Source organism: Stegastes partitus, unplaced genomic scaffold, assembly GCF_000690725.1.
Source record: "Stegastes partitus isolate 25-593 unplaced genomic scaffold, Stegastes_partitus-1.0.2 Scaffold443, whole genome shotgun sequence".
NCBI classification, from domain to species: domain Eukaryota; kingdom Metazoa; phylum Chordata; class Actinopteri; family Pomacentridae; genus Stegastes; species Stegastes partitus.
In genome coordinates, this window is record NW_007578174.1 from 361231 (window position 1) to 382052 (window position 20822).

The 20822-nt window shown below is 41.8% G+C and overlaps 1 protein-coding gene across 2 annotated transcripts in view; it reads left to right on the forward strand.

Moving 5' to 3' along the window:
* The first annotated feature begins 255 nt into the window (after positions 1–255).
* strbp (spermatid perinuclear RNA binding protein) overlaps positions 256–20822 on the forward strand; it is an 85742-nt gene continuing 65175 nt past the window's right edge. The window contains exon 1 of one of the 2 annotated variants that reach the window (XM_008286234.1): positions 256–304. The gene's annotated coding sequence lies outside the window, so the exon portion shown is untranslated. Of the gene's footprint in view, positions 305–3306; positions 3483–20822 lie in introns of those variants that run through there. The other variant, XM_008286233.1, reaches the window with a different exon arrangement.

The following is a 20822-nucleotide window of genomic DNA, read 5'->3' on the forward strand; positions in this document are numbered from 1 at the left end:
TAGATCAAAAACAAGCAGAAACGAGAGGACATCTTTCTCCAATTTGTTTTCCTCTGTCTCCCCCCCTCCTGCACCTGCCTCCCCCCTCCTCCCTCCCTGCACCGCCGCACCGTCCCCCCTGTACAGGTGCGAGCTGGCAGCAGCCTCCGTCGCTCCGCCAATTAGGAGCACCGAGCGTGGCCACGTGAACAAATCCCGTCGTCTAAATTCCCGTTCAGCTGCGAGCAGCTCGGAGTGAGCGGCAGCCCCCCCTGAAAGCAGAGTGGGAAGTAATAACGGCAGGCTGAACGGGAGCAGTGTGCAGGTAAATTGCTTTTTTTTTTTCTTTCTTCTTCTTCTTCTTTCCTCCCTGGCTTTACACTTTTCCCTCCCCTCTCTGCACCCATCCTCCCTCCAGGCTGCTACGCGGTGGTTCAGATTCTTGGACAGGGGATGTGTTGGATTAAATTTGTCGTCGCTTTGCGGGGCTGCTACACTCTCTGGTCTCCTCCGATCCGCGGACAGGACAAACAGCATCATCGGCTGGTTGCTCTGCACCGTCTGCGCATTGAAACTCCCTCCCTCCTCTCCAAAAACAGCCCCCTGTCTCCCCCCCGTCCTCCTCTTTTCTCGTCTCTCGCAGGCACATGAGGCTATTGATAGTTGACAGAAGCCTCGTAATCCCCGGCTGATCTGGCCACAGCCGTTTTCGAAGCAAGAATGTTGATTGAACTTTTATTTCGCTCCGAGATTTGTTTTTAATTGGTAACGCCCGCATAGATCGATGCCTTACGCACGGAAGAGGGGGGGAGACGCGTGAGAGGCTTTTGTTGCTGCATGCAGCCAGGCAAGCTTTTATTGCTGAATTATTTATAAGACTGTCTGGGAGAGAGTAATGCTTCTCCTGGATGGAGAGAGAGAGGCAGAGAGGTGAAGATGCAGGCTGTGCTTTCTAATGGTGGGTTTCACTGCCGAATAAGTCACATTTGGTGCTGAGGAATCGGTCCGCCAAAGATGATGGCAGATTATTTTAGTAATCGACTCATTTATTATTTATGGTAATAACCTCCTCTGATCTGACTCCAGCTTTTCTTTTATATCACTGTTTTGATTTTTGCTAATGAGACAGAATTAGAGGATGTCACCGTGGACTCTGGGAACTTGTTTTGCACATTTTTCATTACCCCAGGGTGTCAGCCTAGAATCAGAACGAGCTTTATTGGCAAAATATTTGTACACATGCAAGGAATTTGACTTGCACACACTAAGAACACATGGAAAATGAGTGTTTTAGTGTTACGTAGAGCTACGGATGGCTGTAAAGTTGTGCATGTTCTGACGATGAGAATAAATCCAGTTAATAACAATAAATCCAGGCTGATTTGCACTGTGTGTCACAGTTGACGACAGTGCAGTGGAGCAGAGAGCGATGTTGTTCCCGTCATTATAGGCTGACGTATAGATATTATAACCTAGTTTTGATTTAAAGGATGAATTGGAGAGTCAGTCAGTTGTGAATCCTTGCCAGTTAAATTAATTAAGTCGACTATAGCTTGAATAACAGGCCATAGGTCATTTATAGTAATAACTGATAGTATTTTATCTCTTTTATGTTGCTGTTTTGATTGTGTTTATTAGGCAAGATAACCTGATCTGTTTTTTTCACGCATGCATTTGAATAAAAGCGACATGTTCAAGAAAGAAAAAATAGTGTTTAAGTACTAAGCTGTGTAGATTCTGATGATAGGAACACATACCGGTAATAATAATAAATACAGGCTGTCTAAGGAGTGGGTGGACGATGGAGCAAAGGAGCAGAGAGCGATGCTGCTGGAATGAAAAGAGTTGTCCTAGTCAATGTATAGAATGATCGAATATATAAATATCATAGTTTTGATTTGAGTGATTGATTGATTGATGGATTCTTCTGAAAAATGCTGACATGTCAATCAGTTGTGAATCCTTGCTGGTCATATTAATTTACTCATAGCAGGAACTAATAACCGTCTCTGATCTGATCTCTTTTATTTCACTGTTTTGATTTTGTGAACTGGACAAAGTTAGATGATGTCACCGTGGACCCCGGGAACTTGTTATGGACATTTTTTTAAAATTATTAGCCAACGCTATCTAGAAGCAGAATCAACTTTATTGACCAAATACGTATATACATGGATGAAATTGGACTTTTTTTCTTACTTGCACACACACAAAAACACAAGTGCATTTCAACAAGAACAACATGGTTAAAAAAAAATAAAGAAAAAAGAAAATTAGTGTCAAACTGCTATTTACAGATACAGATTTGTGTAAAATGGCACGTGCAACTTTGTGCATATTTTAATAACAGGAGCAAATACAGCTATTAATCCTATTCAGGACTTTCATGTTACCATATGTAGAAGGTCTTTCGGTGTCCATTGGACCCCAGGAAAGAATATGTGCAAAATATCTGTTCGTATTCATTATAGACTTTTCTACGATGTTAAATTTTCTGATAAGTTGACGTATTTTTGGTTTAAAAAAATCTTCAACAATAGGAAAACAATACCTGTCATCTAAACTTTTATTGTATTAATTTTTCCTTTATTTAACCAGGTGGGCTAATTGAGAACAAATTCTCATTTACAATAAGGACCTGGCCAAGAGACAGCACAGAATAAAGAATACAATAAAAGCAGTACATCCATAAAAAACAATACACAAACAAAACATTACAATAAAAGGCATGAAGATAAAATACAGTAAAAACAGGGACATGACTCAGTAAGTAGTGCCTTCACCATATTTTTAAAAGATGATAAAGGTATAAAAAAAAAACAAGTGGCCTGGGGTCCAAAAAACCCCAAAGTCCTGAATAAGGTTAATAATAAATCCAGGGTTAATTGCACTATATGAGGTCAGTGGATGGTAGTGTCGTGCTGCTGCAATGGAAACAGTTGTTCCTGTCATTGTGAAATTAGATATTCTATCGATATCATTGCCTAGTTTTGATTTTTAATGATTAACTGGAAAAAATGTTGACAGGTCAATCGATCGCAAATCCTCGCCAGTTAAATTAATTCACTCAGCTGTGGCCTAAATAACAGCTTCAATTAGCAGCTGTCTAGACCGTAATTATTATTATTTTTTCTTTATCTTAAATCGCCTCCCTGTGAGTATAGATGCAGCACTTTCGCACCACTTATCCTTCTTTTTTTTTGACTCCAGCGGTATGAGAGTCGAGCCTCGTTCCGCGCCTGCGCACTGCCTCTCATTCATCTCCAGGGATTTCTCTGGTCTCGTGCGAGGCAACAGAGACCAGCAGGCGGCTCCGGGCTCGCGCTCGCTGCCCCGGTTGTCAAGGCGCTCAGAGGGAGCAGTTGAGACTTTGTGCTCGCCGCGGCCGGACGCTCACCGCCCGGCTCTCCGGCTCTCCCGTTTCCACTCGGATTTGTTTTGGATTTCCCTGGTTTTTTTTGTTGCTGTCACTGACGGACTCCCAGCAGCTAACCGAAAGCACCGTAAGTTGACAGATATTGCCCCCTTTTCTCGCCGCCGGTTTCTCCGTATTTCCTCGGAGGCTGTCTCATCCCGGGAGAGACTAAATCTAGCAACAGGAGTTTAAGCTAATTTTCTTTTTCTCTTGTCACTTCTTCTCGGTGGATAGAGGAAGTTTAAAAGAAACAGTTATTGTAAATATTTTTTTTTGCTTTCGCTTTTTTTTTTTCATGGCGAGAACAAAACAAAAAACAAAAAAAAAAGAGGAACCGCACACGTGCTGGACTTTCCTCATGTTTGCAGTCGGTGGCTGCACGTTAGCATGTTTTTGTGTTTATTATGATCAGAAGTAGGAGATGAGGAGGTGGCGGTTTGGACTGTAGCTCATCTTTAGTAGCAGGTGTCTGATAACCCACTTCCGCACTGTATTGCGATATATCTCTCCTATCAATCCCTCCTGTCCTCAATAAGCCTATTTTTCTCCTGTTTTTTGGTCATATTATGCTCGTTTAAACGCCACCTGTTCACTGTGAGATATCACTTTTTGTTGTTTAGCTATTGTTTTCTCGCCTTTTGTCCTTCACTGTTTTGTTTTAGGGAACCAAAACCAAGTCATTGAGGCACTGAGTTTCATAATCGAGGCTTATTTCCTCAAAACAAGGTGCCTTCTCTGTTTTTTTCTGAGTTGGTGTGAATGACAGGGAGGAAGAAATGCTGAGCAGCTCTCCCCTCTTGCTGAACCAGCTCGTTGGCATACCTGCGCAGTGCTCATTGACTAGCGCCTTATTCCTTACAACAACTGGAGAGATCACAACAAGCCTATCAGCTTGCCGGCGTGCAAAGGTCTCCCAGCACAGATACCATGCACAACTTTCCAACTTGGTGCTGTAATAGGATTTCTCTTGTTATTTTTTATTTTTTCTTTCTCTTCATACAGTTTCTTCTGTGTTGACTGACTGCCTGATCGGGCTGCGTTCACTGTCCTGCTGTGTGCTTCAGTGGTTTATCAGCTCTTTGTGCCTGGTGGTCTCAAGGCTTGACTAATGGCCTGTTGCCTTTGGGGTTATTTTTGTTTGCTCCACCCTGCTCCACCCTGTTTCAAGTTTAACACACTCAGCCACACCTGCCCCCCGGTTAGGTAGAAATGTGGGGTGTCTTTGTTGAAATGCCCGGCTCTTGCTTCGCTCGCCGAGATAGAGTTGATTTATTGAGAGGAAACACAGACTTCTTTAGCGGTGGCTGGCTTGTTACGGCCGCATAATGCTCGGCTTGTTGCTGCGTACAGTGGACTTAGTGAACGTGTCGGAGAGAGGGAGAGACGGGGGTTATTACATCCTTCCTCGGTCTGTATGTTTAGCATTCTCTCTTCTGTGTTTGCTTTTATGTCCGAGCAGGTTGAGAATTATGCCCCATAGCTGTATACTGGAGTGTCTGTGCTCCAGGCCCCCGTGAGCACTTTCACTGACTCTTTTCTCGTAAGCATTGACTTGACAGTGAACTCTCTATCAGTATTGACGAGATAAAAGGGTGAGAAGGAGGGAGAGGGAGAGCGAGCCGGTGTTGTATGGTGCACAATCCGTATTTGTCTCTTTCAGTAGTTCTTTCTCGGAGCATCGTTCTCTCCTGCTGCTTCTTTTCGGGGTTTCTTTCCTGTTTCTTTTGGCAGATTGTTGACATTTGTTTTTAGCTCATCTCACTCTGTTACAATTGTTCTTTATCTCCGTTCCTATTCATTTCTTCCTTCTCTGATTTCTTTCATCATTTTACAACATAAAAGAGACATTTTTGGATTTTAGATTTATGTCTCGCTGACTGCCATGATTGCCAAAGTAAATATTGAATCACACGCACATAAAATTGATAAATTCAAGACTCATTTCTATTATTTTTTCCAAATTTCACATTGCTAAAACATAAAGCCCCTGTGAAGCAAACAGAATTATAGGATATTTTCTCTCTCTCTTTTTTTTTTTGTTTGCATTTAGCCTTTGATGTTTGATTGTCCTGCTATCAAGTAGGTGATTTGAAGCACACCCAGTGGATTTGGATTGCTTCAATGGATTTGAAAATGGATTTAATTTCCACTAATGGAACTTACTAGGGGCCCAGATACCCAGATTAAGGACACATAGAGAACTGGCAACACTAGGTACGCTGATCGTGCACGGCAAAGACAAACACAGACACAGCAGCGTGACAATTTAATACCAGCCACAAAACCAGAAAATCACGGCTTTTGTCGGGCAGTTTCTGTCCCGGTGTATTCCTCACTCCGCCGGGTAAACACGCTACATATTGTTTGTCGTTTTACTCGTATAGCCCAAAATCACAAACGACAAAAGCAGCTTCGAAACACCCTCTATCCCTGTAGAACCACAGTCGTGATGAGAAAAATACGCCTATCGGTGATTACTCCAGGAACTCCAGGAAGTGCTTCAATTCTCTTCTGAAGATTGAAATGGTTTGTCAGTTTCGAGTTTTCCCACCGAATAGCCTGGTTCAGCTCTTTTCTTCTGCAACCCCATCGCTGTGTCTGTTTTATGTACCCTGGGGGATGGCGTCACGGTCCCTCGGGTGCATGGTTTGCTTTATGTTGTGTTTTAAACAGTTTAGAACCTCGCCGACACACACTCGGCAGCAGAGGAGATGCAGCCGTGTCACGGGATGCCTCCTCTCCTGCCGTTGCCTTTGCAGCCGGTGCGTTGTTCTCTTGCCCATCGCCTATCAGTGAAAAAGGAGTCTGCCCACCAGTTCTCAGATTCTAGCATACAGCAGCACATTTAGAGTCTCATCTGGCAAGGAAATGTAGCACTAATCCAATTGGCTAGAGCTTTAGTAAAAGCTTTCCTAATTGGCCGATATGGAAGCTGGCTGCCAAGGTTCCAGTAAGCACAACAGGGAGTTGGGAGGGAGTCCCAGTGGTACTATGGTGCAGGAGAGACTGTGTAAAGGGCAGATAGCGAGAGAGTGCGCCACTGTTTTGAATATTCCTGCACCCGCAATAATAAAGGACCCATCTGCACCCTGCTGACTCAGATCCATCCCACTGACCATATCTCATTTTCAGCTGTCTTGTTTGCCAGACACACATGCAAATACACACATGCGGACACACACACACACACACACACACACACACACACACTCCTCCTGAAATCCATCCTGCAGGAACAGGAACGGCTGTCGTCACACAAACATGTTTGAGGAAACATCTTCCCAAATGGCAAAGAAACAAAGCCATCAGCACAGGAACATTAACCGTGTGTGTGTGTGTGCGTGAGACAAAAGGAAGAGTGCTTCTTTGCAGGGAGGAAAAAAAAAAACAAAAAAACTGCTGCTGCCTACAGTCACTGCTGCCATTCCTGTTTCCTTTCACCTCAGTGTGGAATCCAGGAATAGATCAGAGTGACAGAGACACGAGATGCGAGCGAGAGAGAGACACACAGTTAGAGAGGGAAACAAAGAGAGGCAGACGGAGAGTGCAAGAGATGGCCATGTAAGGTTTCCTGCACCACAGCTTGCGCCACTCCACACAAACACTGAACCTGAATTGAACTATTCAGGGATTGGTTTTTCAAGTCGCTGTTAACTTGAACTTTGGCTTGTAGTGGCGGCTTCACAAAGAAACAAAGGTAGCCTTCATCAGAATATGCGCCGGGTGAGCTACAGCACAAGTAATACTGAGGTTTCTTGAAAAATGCCTCCTTTTGTTTGCGTTCTGAATATATTCCAGTATACATTAACACTGTCCTGTTTCTGCAAAGAATTATGCAATTTCAACACAAGTGTTCTTTTTGTCAAAGTTGTAAAAAGTGCTTTGTGTACAAGTAGTTTGTTCTGTATCATAACCTGGGTTTGGCCGTTTAGTCTAGACGTACTCCTAGTTCGCTCAAAATGTGCAATCACAAAAGTTTAATTTTGTTTTTAAGACTTTGCACTGAAGTGCTATTATACACCCCTAAGAGAACTAACTAGTAATGAAATTATTTAGGTTCTCTATAAAGTAATTAGTGTCTTGATAGTGCAGCTGTTGTACAAGCACATGATAAGCACTGATTTCAGCTTAATAAAAAAAAAAAAGGCTGGTTATTAAATGAATGTAGAGGCGCAGTTTAAAGAAATCTGTCGAGTCTGTGGCATTCTGTTTTTTCACAGAATTAGTTAAATATTTCTTTAATTAGCGAGGCCAGTGACGAACAAATGATTTGCAGCAGCGTGCGTTCGTCTTTGCTCTGCACAAAGAATTGGAAATCAAATATTGACATTTTTTATTACAAGGGAAAATGTTCCAGATGGCATTGTAAACCAGTTAATGTGGACTTTGCAGAATCTTTGTTGTACAAATAAGAGATGAATCCTAAAGAACTTTATATTATAATGACACCGAAAGAAAAACAGGAATATTGTTTTTTCTTATCATTACACATCAATGTTCAAATCCTCACCGTGCATCAAATCTGAGGAAAAAAATGCAATCCTGCTGTTTTGATTTATGTGCTTGACCAACAGTTTTCTCGTAGAATTTTTAGAAAATCAGAGCCACGTATTGCTCAGCTGCTCGAGTGTTACTTCACCATCGTCTCATTTGATGAAGGACATATTTATAGAGCAAAGCTTTCAGAAGTCTGCTTGCAGCATATTCAATTTCTCTGGCTGATGCGATGATGGATTTACTAGGAAAGAGGTTGTAGGACTAGACGTGTATGAGGTGAATTAAGAATGCATCTTTCTTTGAAATTGTGTTGTTTTTTTTTAAAACGCAATACCACAACAGCTATTTCTGCACTAAATATTCATCGTCGGTCCAGGTTGATGACACCGCATCTTTAAGATTATTAATGAGCTGATAGAGTAAAAGGTATTGACAGTGACCACAGAGCAAGATTAAAGAGCGTTCATTGGAGAGATGACAAGATTAAGTGGTGCAGCGGAAGTTATCCTGACAGCTCCGGAGCAGGCCAACTGTTCGTGTTGTAGGGAGGCCGTTCGAGGCCAGCCTCTATCTTATCTGGCTGTTGATTCCAACTTTTTACTTACGATACAGTATTATATCGAAGAAACGATCAAAATAAAAAAAGAGACAAGAAGCTGGCAGTTGGAAGTATTGATGAAATAAAGGAGATGGGTGCAAACAGGAGAAGAAGTGAAAAATAAAAAGAATATTGCATTTCTTTTGCTTTGGCAGAGTGATGACATGTTTGTGTGCTCATCTAATTAGTGAATAGATTGGATCAAGTTCTTTCTATAGCCCAGTTAAAGCAACCAAGTAGAGAAATAAGATTTACGTTATGAATTTACCAAACAAGTTTTTGAGGTTATCGAGGGTAAAGAGAGCGTCTTCAGTTTGACAGTTTGATATGGGAAACCCATCTGCGTGATCACTCAGCTGTTGCTCACTGTCTGCTTTCACTTGTCGCGCACACACCTGCATAAACTGACAGCAGCATGTAACACATACTATACAGTGTGCATATGTTGATAAGACATTTACATAAAACCGAGCTCAGCTGCCTCTCACTGTCCCGCTTCCCGCCTCACTCACTCGCTCAGACATGTGCATACATCCATGTCCGTGCACACACACACACACACACACACCAACACACACACATGCACACAACCCGCCCCTATCCCCCCTTCTCATGTCCCAGCTCTGCTTACTGTGTCAAAAAGAGCTTAGATCAGGGAAACCATAGCTTGCCCTGGTTCAGGCTTCCAGGAAGATCGAGCTATTTATTCAAACCGAGCAGACCATGTTTGGACGACAGCTGGAGAGTTGCCAGTTGGAAAATCACGGCATCGTTCGACAGATTTGGTTGAATCAAAGTAGTGCAGAAGTGCCGTAGAGCAAGGCACTCGCCTCCATTTGTTGCAGGACGAACGGTTGTGCAGGGCGGCTCTCGTGTGGGCGTTAGAGCTGCAACTAGTGATTATGTTGGTTTGTCAATTAGTCTACTTTTTTATTGACTATTTGATTCATCATTGTGGCTGTGAAATTTAAGAAATGTTTTGTTTTTGTCCCTAAAAACCCCAAAATATTCAAGTCACCATTATTTATGGCAATGCAAATAAGCATTTTTTTTTCATTATTCTATTTCTGGCATGTTAATTTACTGAAACTGTGAATTCATAATAGCTGATGTTTATTTTTTTCTCACTTGATTAATTGATTGATTGTTTATGGGCCAAACTTTAACATTTTCTCTGCTCTTTTCTGATCAGTAAGAATATACATTTTTGCAGGCCCGGTAAGGAAAAAGTTATTAGCAAAATCTTTATCAAACTTAATTTCTTCATGTATTTTATGTGTCTTCATGTTGTATTTTTAGAGGTTTAAGCAAACAACATGGATGTTGTCAGCAGTTTATACAGAACAAAAAGCTATTTGTCCATCACAGTGTTTCTAAACATCATTGTTAAGGCTCTTTAATCTTTTTTTACATTCCGCAGAACAGATGAAAGGTTGTCGGCTTTCCTCTTTAGCGGCTAACAAGAACAATATCGGCACTTCTTGTTGTAGGTTTGTAGTGTCTGTTGTGGTAGTTGTTAGTGAAACATGATTCTATCAGTCTCCTCGAATCAACACCCGACTACCAACAAGTGAACTTATCTCAGTCGAGCACCGGTTTCGGCAGTTCAGATATAAAACACACCACAAAGAGAAAAGGAGGACTGTTGAGTAACAAAGCAGTGAGGTAGAGGTCAGGATTCTAAAAAGGTAAAAAAATAAAAAAATAAATCGCTGCAGGTAGATTGCTTGTTCTGACTGACACCCAACTCGATCAAGTCCAGGACCACAGCAGGCCGGTTGCTCATTCAGCCTTAGCCGAATAAAAATATCAGCAAACAACAGAAGCAGCAATGAGCTTTTTTTTTTTGGGTCCATTCTTTCAAGGTAGGAGGTCTTGAACCTTGTGATAAAGAGCTGTAGGCAGGCCTGTCTCCATTAGACTGACCTTAAACATTTGTCCTGCTGCGAGAGGAGGAAAAACGGTGCTGGTGTGATGTAGAGTTTAGCACCACTCTGCTGAGAACACAGGCAGTGCATGGTCCGCGAAAAAAATAATATATAAATAAACATGAACTACATCTGAATTGCGTCTCTGGAGAAATGAGAAATTATGGTTCAGTTCAAAACAGCTTATTGTTATACTTTTGCTTTGTGTGTGCTTGCAGGCGATATTTCGTCTCTACTACACTGACCCACTGACCGGCGTTATCAGATTAAATGCTGCTTTCATGTTAAGCTGTGGCGTATCACCCCGTAATTGGTAATGGAGATTATCAGGGAGATGCTGTGAGGGGCATGTGAGATTTCTATATCTGACTAGGATGTTTATCTAATAAAGCAGGATTTATGGGATTTTAGTCCCTCTCCTCTGCGCACACAGCAGCCCGGGCTGACATGCACGCTACAATCACCGTTAAAATAGAGCGCACATCCCTGTAGCGCTGCTTGTTTATCGACTAATATTGCATATTGCGGCGCCTGCAATGCTCAGGAACACGTCGACACATATGGCTGCAGCTAATTCTGCTTCATCAAGATGCTTGTTACACATATTTTTTTCTTAAAATTGTCCCAAAAATGTGCATTATCAATGACAGAATGACACAACTGTCTCATAGTCGGTTAAATGCAGCTTCATGGAGTCTAGAATCCAAATATTACTATACACACATACTTGTGTTTTATGCCTCTAAGCTACTGAGCTGTATCCAACCATGTTTGTTGTGCTTGCTGAGAGGATGAGGATAAAAAGCAGAGGATGCAACAGAACAACACACTCTTCCAGACACACTCATACATGCTTGTGAGCAGACACAGCACTCGCTGTGAAGCTTGACCATATTTCTCCCGAGATCTTTTCATCGTCTCACTCCAGCTCTCACATCAGTGTCAGCCTGACTTGGGTACGCTCAGCCACCATTCAGCCGGCTGCCTGTGTGCACATACATGTGTGTGTGTGTGTGTGTGTAGGTAGCTGTGAAAGGAAAGGAAGGACTGCAGGGTGAGAGATGTGTATATGGGCAAAAATCCATATGCATTTGCTTGAATCGATACGCAATCTCACTGCCTATTTGTTCTGTCTGTCTAAACTATTTGGTGCCAAAAAATAATTTTTCATCATTGCTGTTTTATGGCTCACGGCTTGTTCTCGTTCTGTGATGTTAAACACAAGCAGATAGAGGATGCAAAACAGAATCAAAGATTGAACACCCTCTGCGTGATGTTCGCCGTCTCAAGGCCATATTAATACATTAGAATTCACATTATGAGATACATTCATTATTTCCATTAGTTTATTAGTTAGGATTGGGTAACATGGATACGAGTGTGGTGGGTGAAATTATGAAATATGGAGGTAATTGCTTCGAGCTTCACACCTACTTTTCTGTGGACTGCGTTAAACATTCAAAGTAAAATCCACCTTTCGAGCCCTAAATTGTTGTAAATTGCAGTAAATTTTTCGTCAGATTGGGATGTTAAATACATTTCAGATCTTTGTTTTAATTGACGACAGCTGGTATTTTTAGTCCACGCATTCTAAGGTGATGCAAGTTAGTGCTTTTGCACATTTTAGCGAAACTGAATTCAACAATGCCCCTGTGGACACGTCTCCAATGTTTTTCATTCAGCTGTGGGTTTAGTGTGTAGGTGGTGAGAGTAAGAGCTACATGAGCACAGTGTTATTTAATAAATAACAATAATATGGAGAAAAAGGAGGCCTGTAAAGTAGCAGTATTTAGCGATTTAGTAAGTAGTCGTATTTATTGTTTTAATAGGACTGTACAGTGAGTTATAGCCAGGCTGCTGTGGGATATAGCATGTACTGAAGAAACGCTATGTTGGTCCAACTCACTGACATTTCAGCTCCAGCTCATTAGAGCTATAGCTTGACAGCTCCCACACAGTTCACACCAAACAGTCTCTCATGCCCGCCTAAAACACAGACAAACAGTCAAAACCTCGCGTCACGCAGCGTAGAACACGCAGCTGTGATTGGAACCCGACTTGACTGACAGATGAAACCGATTCGTAGCTTGAATTCGCGAGCGCTCGTTTCTACATCAAATTCAGCGTTAAGCTAAAATAGAACGATGCTTTACCGTGCAGATGAGCACCAAGCAAACAGGCTGCCAGTCAAAATAGCCACTTGCGCTGCTTCTTCCAGCCTGCAGTCTGAGTGAGTGTGGGCATGACATTGTGGTTATCAAGTAGGCACCTTCCTTCACAAATGACTCACTGGGTTAGAGACACAACATCTCAAGAAGGCTGAGCAGTGTTTGCCAGGTTCCCTGCAACACCCCCTTCTGCTTCTCATCTCCAGAGACCCAGCCGCACAGCACAGATATCGTGTCATGATCTTGGTAAAATGAGCTTCTTTTGACAGGAAGTCGCAAAGCCTGAGAGCTGTGACGCTAAAGGCTCACTCACCTTCTGTTACTGGCTCAGCCTGCGGAGTAGGGCTCCGCTAAGGGGACCAAACTGTGCCTCGGCTCATGAGCGATGAAAAGAAGTCTGATATGTCACCAGGGGGCTGTATAGTTATCAGTAAATTTAAAATTAGATCTGGTGGGGGGAAAAAAGCGGCATTGCAGAGCTTTTATGTGTGATATGATTTGGTGGGGCAGTTTGAATGAGCTGTGAGTGGGAATGATAACAATACAAAGACCGTGATAGTGACTCATGTCCTTTTATTCAATGAAAATGTGCCTTGACTTGTTGGTGCTGCTGACGTTTGTGGAAAAAGGTGGCGTCTCTGCCTAAAGTCATACAACGTACAGTGCTGAGTTTACAGCTAAACATTGTCGTAAAGTGAGTTATCACACCTGAATATTGGTGTCATATTCTGTCAGATGGCTTGTTAATGAAAGATCTTTCCCATGCGGTTTCCTCAGAGTACTTGCATCCCATGAGAAGACTTTTCCTTTTTTTGCTAAGAATGATGTAATGTGTAGACTCTGTGTGATCCAGATGTACTGTAAGTTGTAATATATTTAATATTAAGACCAAAATGTGCATTTAATAAGCGCTGTGACTTCCAGCTGCTAGTGTGTTTTTAGCTTAATTGTAATTGTGTCTTTTCAACAAAGTTTGATTTCATCTTTTTTACCTGTAGAGAATATTGCTGTCTTTGCGTCACTGAGATATATTCTCTCCAAGGAGATAAGAATGCCAGTGTCATTGAAAAGTGAGTAATGATTGTCTTTAAATGACTCGGTTTTGCGTAAGCTGCTTGATATGCCACTTCAGGACTGCTTTTCTGCGACACTGTGCGCCGCTGCTGCTGCTGCAACCTACTCTCTAGCAAAGGTTTGCCATGTTTTGATGAACTTTAAAGGCCTTAATTCACTGTATCATCTAAGTGCTGTCCTTGTGTCTTGTGCCGCAATAATACACCTGTAGGTCTGTGTAGATTCTCTGTCATCCGGGTCATAGTAATCCCGGGAGGGTTCAGCACAAAAGCAGCTGGGTTTCTCTTGAAGGTCCTTGAAGATATTGCACCTCTCATCCAATAACTTAGAAAGCCTCTTAAATGAGAGGGAGGTGGTCTTTAAGAACCTAAAAGTGGGAATGTGTCTGTAGGTGATCGGCTATTTAGGTCTGATTTTTAGTGCTTGTTGGAGAACGTTTGCTGTTACAGTGTGTTTGTGTGTCACCCAGGCAGTCTACTGTACTTTTCCAAAAATGGTAATGTGACTCTTGATATGGATTTCATTGTAGATGGGAGGTCAACTGGGCCACCCACTCACAATGCCTCCAACAGTCGCTGTTATGGATGGCTGTCCTAGATTTGTGTTGCTGCAGAAAGGTTGAATATTAAGCCGACAGCATTAGTCATAATTTATGAAATCAATGTTTATTTATGAAGGGATAATTTTTTAAAAGGAAATGTCAGGAGGTGAAAATGTGAGCTGTTTTGATCAAACCGGTAAAAAAAAAAAAAAAAAATCTGCAGCCGTTAGAGACGAGATGGTTTTATGCTATTTGGGATGTAACTCCTTTCATTAGATTTTCTGCATCCAAGTTTAAATGAAGCCATTTGTTGTCTTTAATGTCAGTAAGGTCTATTATTTGATATAATTTAATCAAGCAACCACAGAACACAACTTCACCACGGAGAAAATGATATGCCTTGACATTTAAGCAGTGTTTTGTGTTACAGACGAGACAAAGGGCAGGATATTAAGTCCTGGTTTCCAATAAACAACAAAAAACAACATTTTTGAGGATGCTGCTTAACGCTGTGGTTAATTGGGAACCCCTGCTAGGTTTTATTTCACTACTATTCACAGTAGGCTGTTTCCCGATGACGAAAGGATGCAGGTCGTCAAACGGAAGCAGCGAACGATTTTCAGGGTTCGTCAGGGGATGAAGCAAAGTATCAAGTGTGGAAATGGGTTGTCTGAACAGCTTCCCTTCACCGGCTGAGCTGTGTGCCCATCAGACTGTTGGAAACATCTCCTTCGAGACCTGTCCGTTTGATGCCAGAGAGCAAGGCGTGTTGCTGCTAACTGTAATGGACCGGCCCAAACAACCAGCAAAACCTGAGAGGCGAGTGGTTTTCTAAATGAAATTAAATGTACCTGAGAAAGGGATCAGCTCTGACACACTGGAGTGGAAGGCGTGTTCTGTATCCAGCTTGTCTCGACACCAGATCGGACTCGGAGTTGGAGATCGGCTGCAGCCCGCAGTCCTAATTTGCGTTGGCGAATAAAAGTTGACCCATTTTATGGGCAAATTTACAGTCTAGCACGACATGTTTATTAAAGAGGGAGGAACGGAGAACGCAGCGCTCTGTACATTCACAGGGGAACAGAACATCTTAAGCTGTAGCAGAGGGGGGCGGGGTGCGCCTCTCCACGGAGCAGGTGGATAATAACTGTATGTTTTATTCATTTGCATCCTGTTTCCAGGCCTGATCTTTGGCAGAAGGGGGGCCAATGAGGAGGGGGACCGACCCTCAGTAGTCAGCAATGAGTTGTGATTGTCAAGCAATCAGTTTTGTATTTCTTAAGATGTTAATTATTAATGGATAAATAATATAGTTGTGTCTGTGTTACATCATCACTCCGTATCATTTTGGTAATTTGACTCGTGACCTTTGCGAGAACAATCCTGTTATTAGGACATGAGAAATACTTTGTGTGATCATTGCAGTGGTTGATTTATCGCCTGAGGCCTCCTATAGGAATGCAGCACGCCATTAGTTTAGCATAATGTTGTGCAGTATTTTAACTAGGGGCTTGGAGCACAAGCCATTGTTTTTTTGTTTTTGCTGTTTTACATCACATACATTTTTTATTGTTAAATAGAAAGTCTACACCTCGATGCAGCGGTGCGTGTGTTGTTAGCTTCTGTGCAGCATGCATACATAAAAACTTTTCTTCTATCATAAATCTATGCTAAATAGCTTTCCCACACTGCCTACTGTGCAAAAAAACAACCCTTATTGTAAATCGTATTGTTGTTTCAGCATTACTCAGGAGTAGAGTTGTCATCGTAGGGGACAGGACTACCCTCTCTCCATGCGGTTGCTCTTCAGGCTTTCTGATGAGTAATGTGTAGGTGTTTACTCTTATCTTAAGTTGTTTGAGGTAAACTTACAAACACAGATCTGTATCCACTATAGATCTGCCAACAGGTTTCAGGAAGGTGTGTTGAATTTCTAAAACACAAAGAAGAAGAAGAGTAAAGTCTTGGTGAAGAGGGGACTCGTTTAGATTTGCTAACCTCTTGGTCAGTCATTAATTATGTTTATTGTTTTAATGCTTATGGACTTTAAACTTTTCAGTTACTGGATTCTAAACAATAATTTTGGCAGGAACATACGGTAGTATTACAGTAAATTGTTTAAACTTTAAACCAGCCACTAGTGTTGAAATAAGTAATAGGGACTGTGCTTGCTGTAGACTTACACAGATTTGTCATGGATGCACTTTTATAACAATATATTTAATCACAAAATTGCAAGAAAGACACTTTTACTGCAGATTTTACTGTCTGTGTAGTTAATAGTGCCCTGGTAGTTTTGTGTATTGCTGACATGTTGATCAGTGGGTACTTATTAAGTCTTACAAAAACATCACTGTTGTAAATTATCAAAGAAGTGCATTTCTCTATGAATTGTTTGTTAGTGAAGCTGCTATTTTCTTGCACAGATCTATTGAGGCAACAGTGTAATGCAGTGTTTCTCTAACTGAAGCCCTCCACCAGCGTGATGACAAGCATTCGGATAGATTAATTTAGCTCGTGGGGCCCTCTATATAAAAGACTGCAGTGTCTTATAGGAGTTATTCAACCCAGACTGACTGTGTTGCTGTTCTTTTCCATTTAAATGTAAACATGCCAGCAAGCTGCGCCGCCCATGTCAGCGTCGCATGTACACTTCATTACACAAACACACGAAGCTGTTCTTTTGCACAGGCACAAACACAGCAGGTGGTTTAGATGCAAAGACATGGAATCCTGGAGGACTACTGCAGTGTACTACATATGCTGTAGTCAGCTTAGGCTATTTCTGTTGCCCCTCGTCAGCCAGCCAAGAATCAGCTCTGCCCATTTTGGACCAGCGCTGCAGGTTAATCCATTCAGGCCTTAATGATTTTAAGCTCTGGACTCATATTAAGTAAATTTAACTCTGTCCAGGAATGTGCAAACATCTTGGTCGTGTGCATGAGCTCTTAGTAAAAACATAGTGGGGAAGCTAAATATAGTGAAAGCAAGCAAGAAGCCGGAATTACAACAAACAAGGTGGCAAAGATTACTTTAATTATTGTGTAGGAGATTAACCTTCACCATGAAGTCGCCTGCATACCTTATACTCACAGTAATGTTTACCTTTCCCAAAACATAAAAGGACTCATCTCATTAGTTGGTCTGCTAGATACACGACTCTACAGCAAGCGCGGTATTTACAGTAACCTGATAAATAGTCTGCAAAATTGTTAGTATGCTTACAGCATTCTTCATCAATAAAGATTTAATTACTGCTCAGAACTGCTGACCAACGCACATTGTATGGTTTATGGGTTACTCTTATAGCTGCGGTGTTGGCTGAAGCACCAGCAACAACCCAGAAGCACAGCGGACCAGGAAATATTCGGTGCACGAGATTACATTTCATAGATTAGAACGTGGAAAAGAGAAACTATGAAAAGCTCCATCGTGTCTTTTCAATTTAGAGTCAATCACGAATATTGAAAAGCGTCTAAAATGGTTCATTTTGTTGTGTTATGTGAACAAATCATCTTTAATCCTCACATCTTTAACCCACGGTGGCTGGATGAACATGAGGGAAAAACAGGAAAACGTGGGGTGTTTGGCTCGGCGTATACAGTAGTTAAAAAGAAAGGCTTCAAGGAAAACACTAAAGATAGTATTATGCTATCTAATCTGCTTTCAGGTGCTCCAAAGAGAGGCAGCAGTAGAACAGAGCCTGAAAGTGGTGATGCTTGCATCTGTACTATAGGCTACGCTACGATATGCTAAGCTACACCATCCAGACAATACGATAGCCTCTTGTCGGTGGGTGAGAACAAGACATATGTGAAGGAGGTGCTAAATAATTCAGGGAGATGTGAATGGACATAATGTATAAGTAATAAGAATCAATAAAGGGGAAAATCTAAAAAAAAAAAAATAGAAATAGCGCTCAAGGAAAAAATAATTTTCAAAAATAGTCCAAAACCCATGGAAAAAAAATAATTGAGGAACTGAGAAATTATGTTTCTGTAAATTAGTTTGTACATTAAGTGAATTAAAATCTAATTAAACGCTGTTCTGGAGTGCCCACTGAATTGACGCATGTTATAAGAGCACAATGTAAGCAGTCATTATAACACAGTGAGGCGTTTTGATCTCACTCGTGCCATTAATAATTAGACAGGCTGTAATATTCTAACATACATTCTTATTATTCCTACACGGGTCTCAGTCAATTTCACCATCATTATCACTAGTTCAAGATGTGCCACATTGGTTAACTTGTGGGTAATTAGACGGTGTGATATTATTAAGGGATTAACTGGAACACATAAGTTTTAATATGTGCGTTTTTGCCCGTGCGGTACATCGCATTACATTAAGAGAAAAGACAGACCACGAAGGAGACGGGGAGAGCGAGAGGGGTTAATTGCGAGAGAGGAACTTGGGAGCAGAATGCGAGCGAGAGAAAGCTCGCAAGTACATGTGATAAAGTGGAGGCTATGTTTATTAGCGGTGGAGGGAAAGAACGAGGGTGTAAACAAAGGAATCGGAGATGGAGGAGAGAGAGGGAGATGAAAAGATGCGAGAAGGTGGCGCGGGGAGGACAGTGTGTTAGGAAGATTTATGGACGGATAGATGTATGTACATATAGACGTGCACAGAGATGCCCGTCATCCTCAACAGCCTCAGGTGAAGAGGAACTGACTTCTGCTACAGACCGATTCCACAGACTGAATCAATGCGATACCTCACTCTCTCTCTCTCTCTCTCCTGTCTTTCTCTCGGTGGGAATTCTCTGACCCAGTTAGCTCCTCCACCAAGCAGCAGCAGAGTTATTTTTACATATTACCAGGAGACAATACTTTGTCCTCTGATCGTCCTCCCCGCATCCGTATGCTTCCCTCCACTCTTCTCCTCCTCCATCTTAGCTGTTGCCGTCCTCTCCTCTCATATCATCCTGTTCTTCTGCTCCCCTTTTTCTATATTTGGCTCCGCTGGCTTTGATCCTTCGTCCTCCTTTAGGGATGTAAAGATCAATCAGCTCGCTGCTGTTTTTGGTGCAGGAATCTGGCCGGATGGTTCACAACAGGTTGAGAAATATCGCGGGCAATTATGCACAGAAGCGTTTGTAATTAATACATTATTAAGTTTAAATACTTGTTTTAATAAATTCCAACACTAATTTTAATTATATCATAAATTTGGGACTTGAATTTATTTGGTCTTGTCATTGCAAAACTAAAAAATATAGCAATGCGTCAGAATTAGTATTTTATATATACATGCAGTATGATCCAACATGACTCACAACAAGATGCATCAGTCTTAAGATAGAAGCTTTTCTAATATGAGAGCCCCTCTGAAAACTAACTAGCCCCACTGAAACTGAAGCTGGGTCCAAATTCACTCTCTGGCTCCACACATACGGTGTGATTTTGGACACGGTTCTGTCCATAAAAAGAAAGTAGCTCGCCAGATAAATGCCAGAAATACGAGAAGTTTCCTGTAATAGAGCGCACATCCGTAGCTCTGCACCAGAATAGACATATTGATGTATCATGTATCACAAGACAACACAGTATATTTCAATATATTGTAGGAGTTGAAGGTTTTTTTCCCCCCCGAGGGCTGATACGGATATCTGTGGTGGTGGCTTTGTAATCGAGGAGGCCAATAACGGATATTTAGAACCAACATACAGTGCATTCGAATGAAAAATTTTGAATTAACTGCAGCACAGAACTTTAACTGAAATGCCTTTATTTACTCATGCTTTACGAAGGCTTAATTAAAAGAGAACTGTTCAACTTTATTTCTTCAGCGTTGACAGTTATTGTTCATGAACAATCAGATAGCGCTGTGGCTGAGACAGTGCTAAATACCACAGATTGACCACAGATAACGAGAGGCTGCCAAACAGTTTTTAATTTATTTATTTCTTTGGGAATCGGTTAAAAAAAAACAAAAAACAATGCTGATAATTGGAAAAATGCTGAGTATCAGTCTGACAATCTGCCAGCCTGGTAATCAGTCGACCCCAATATGTTCCTATAAGTAATACGTATAAGTAAACTAAGTACCACTTCTGATTCAGAGGGATGCATGATGATGATGACGACCCAATCCTCTCCTCTTCCTCTCCTCTCCTCTCCTCTCCTCTCCTCTCCTCTCCTCTCCAGAGAGTAAAGGGACAGAGAGTGTGTAGACAGGTCATCTATTCGCCTCCTAATGATGATGGATGGCAGGACTGCAGAGAGCTAGAACACAGAGAAAAGTGGAGCGATGCAGGCAGATAAAGAAATAGCCGAGTAAGAGAAGACTGTGTTTATATTTGTCTGCTGGCGGGCAGATGGTGGGAGTTTTAGTGATATGTTGATCCTCAAGTGTTTATATCATTCTTGTCATCTACCTGATAGCAAACAAACCTCTCTCACACACACACACACACACACACCTGCAAGGTGACATCTGGCGCAGTTCACACTTCTGAAGACACAAAAGCGCACACACAGTTGCATCTCTGTCGGTTGTGACTTTTCTGACCTGTCTGCAGAAGCAGGAGAAGCTGCATGCAGTCTCTGGGGTGATATCTCTCTCTCTCTCTCTCTCTCTCTCTCTCTCTCTCTCTCTCTCTCTCTCTCTCTCTCTC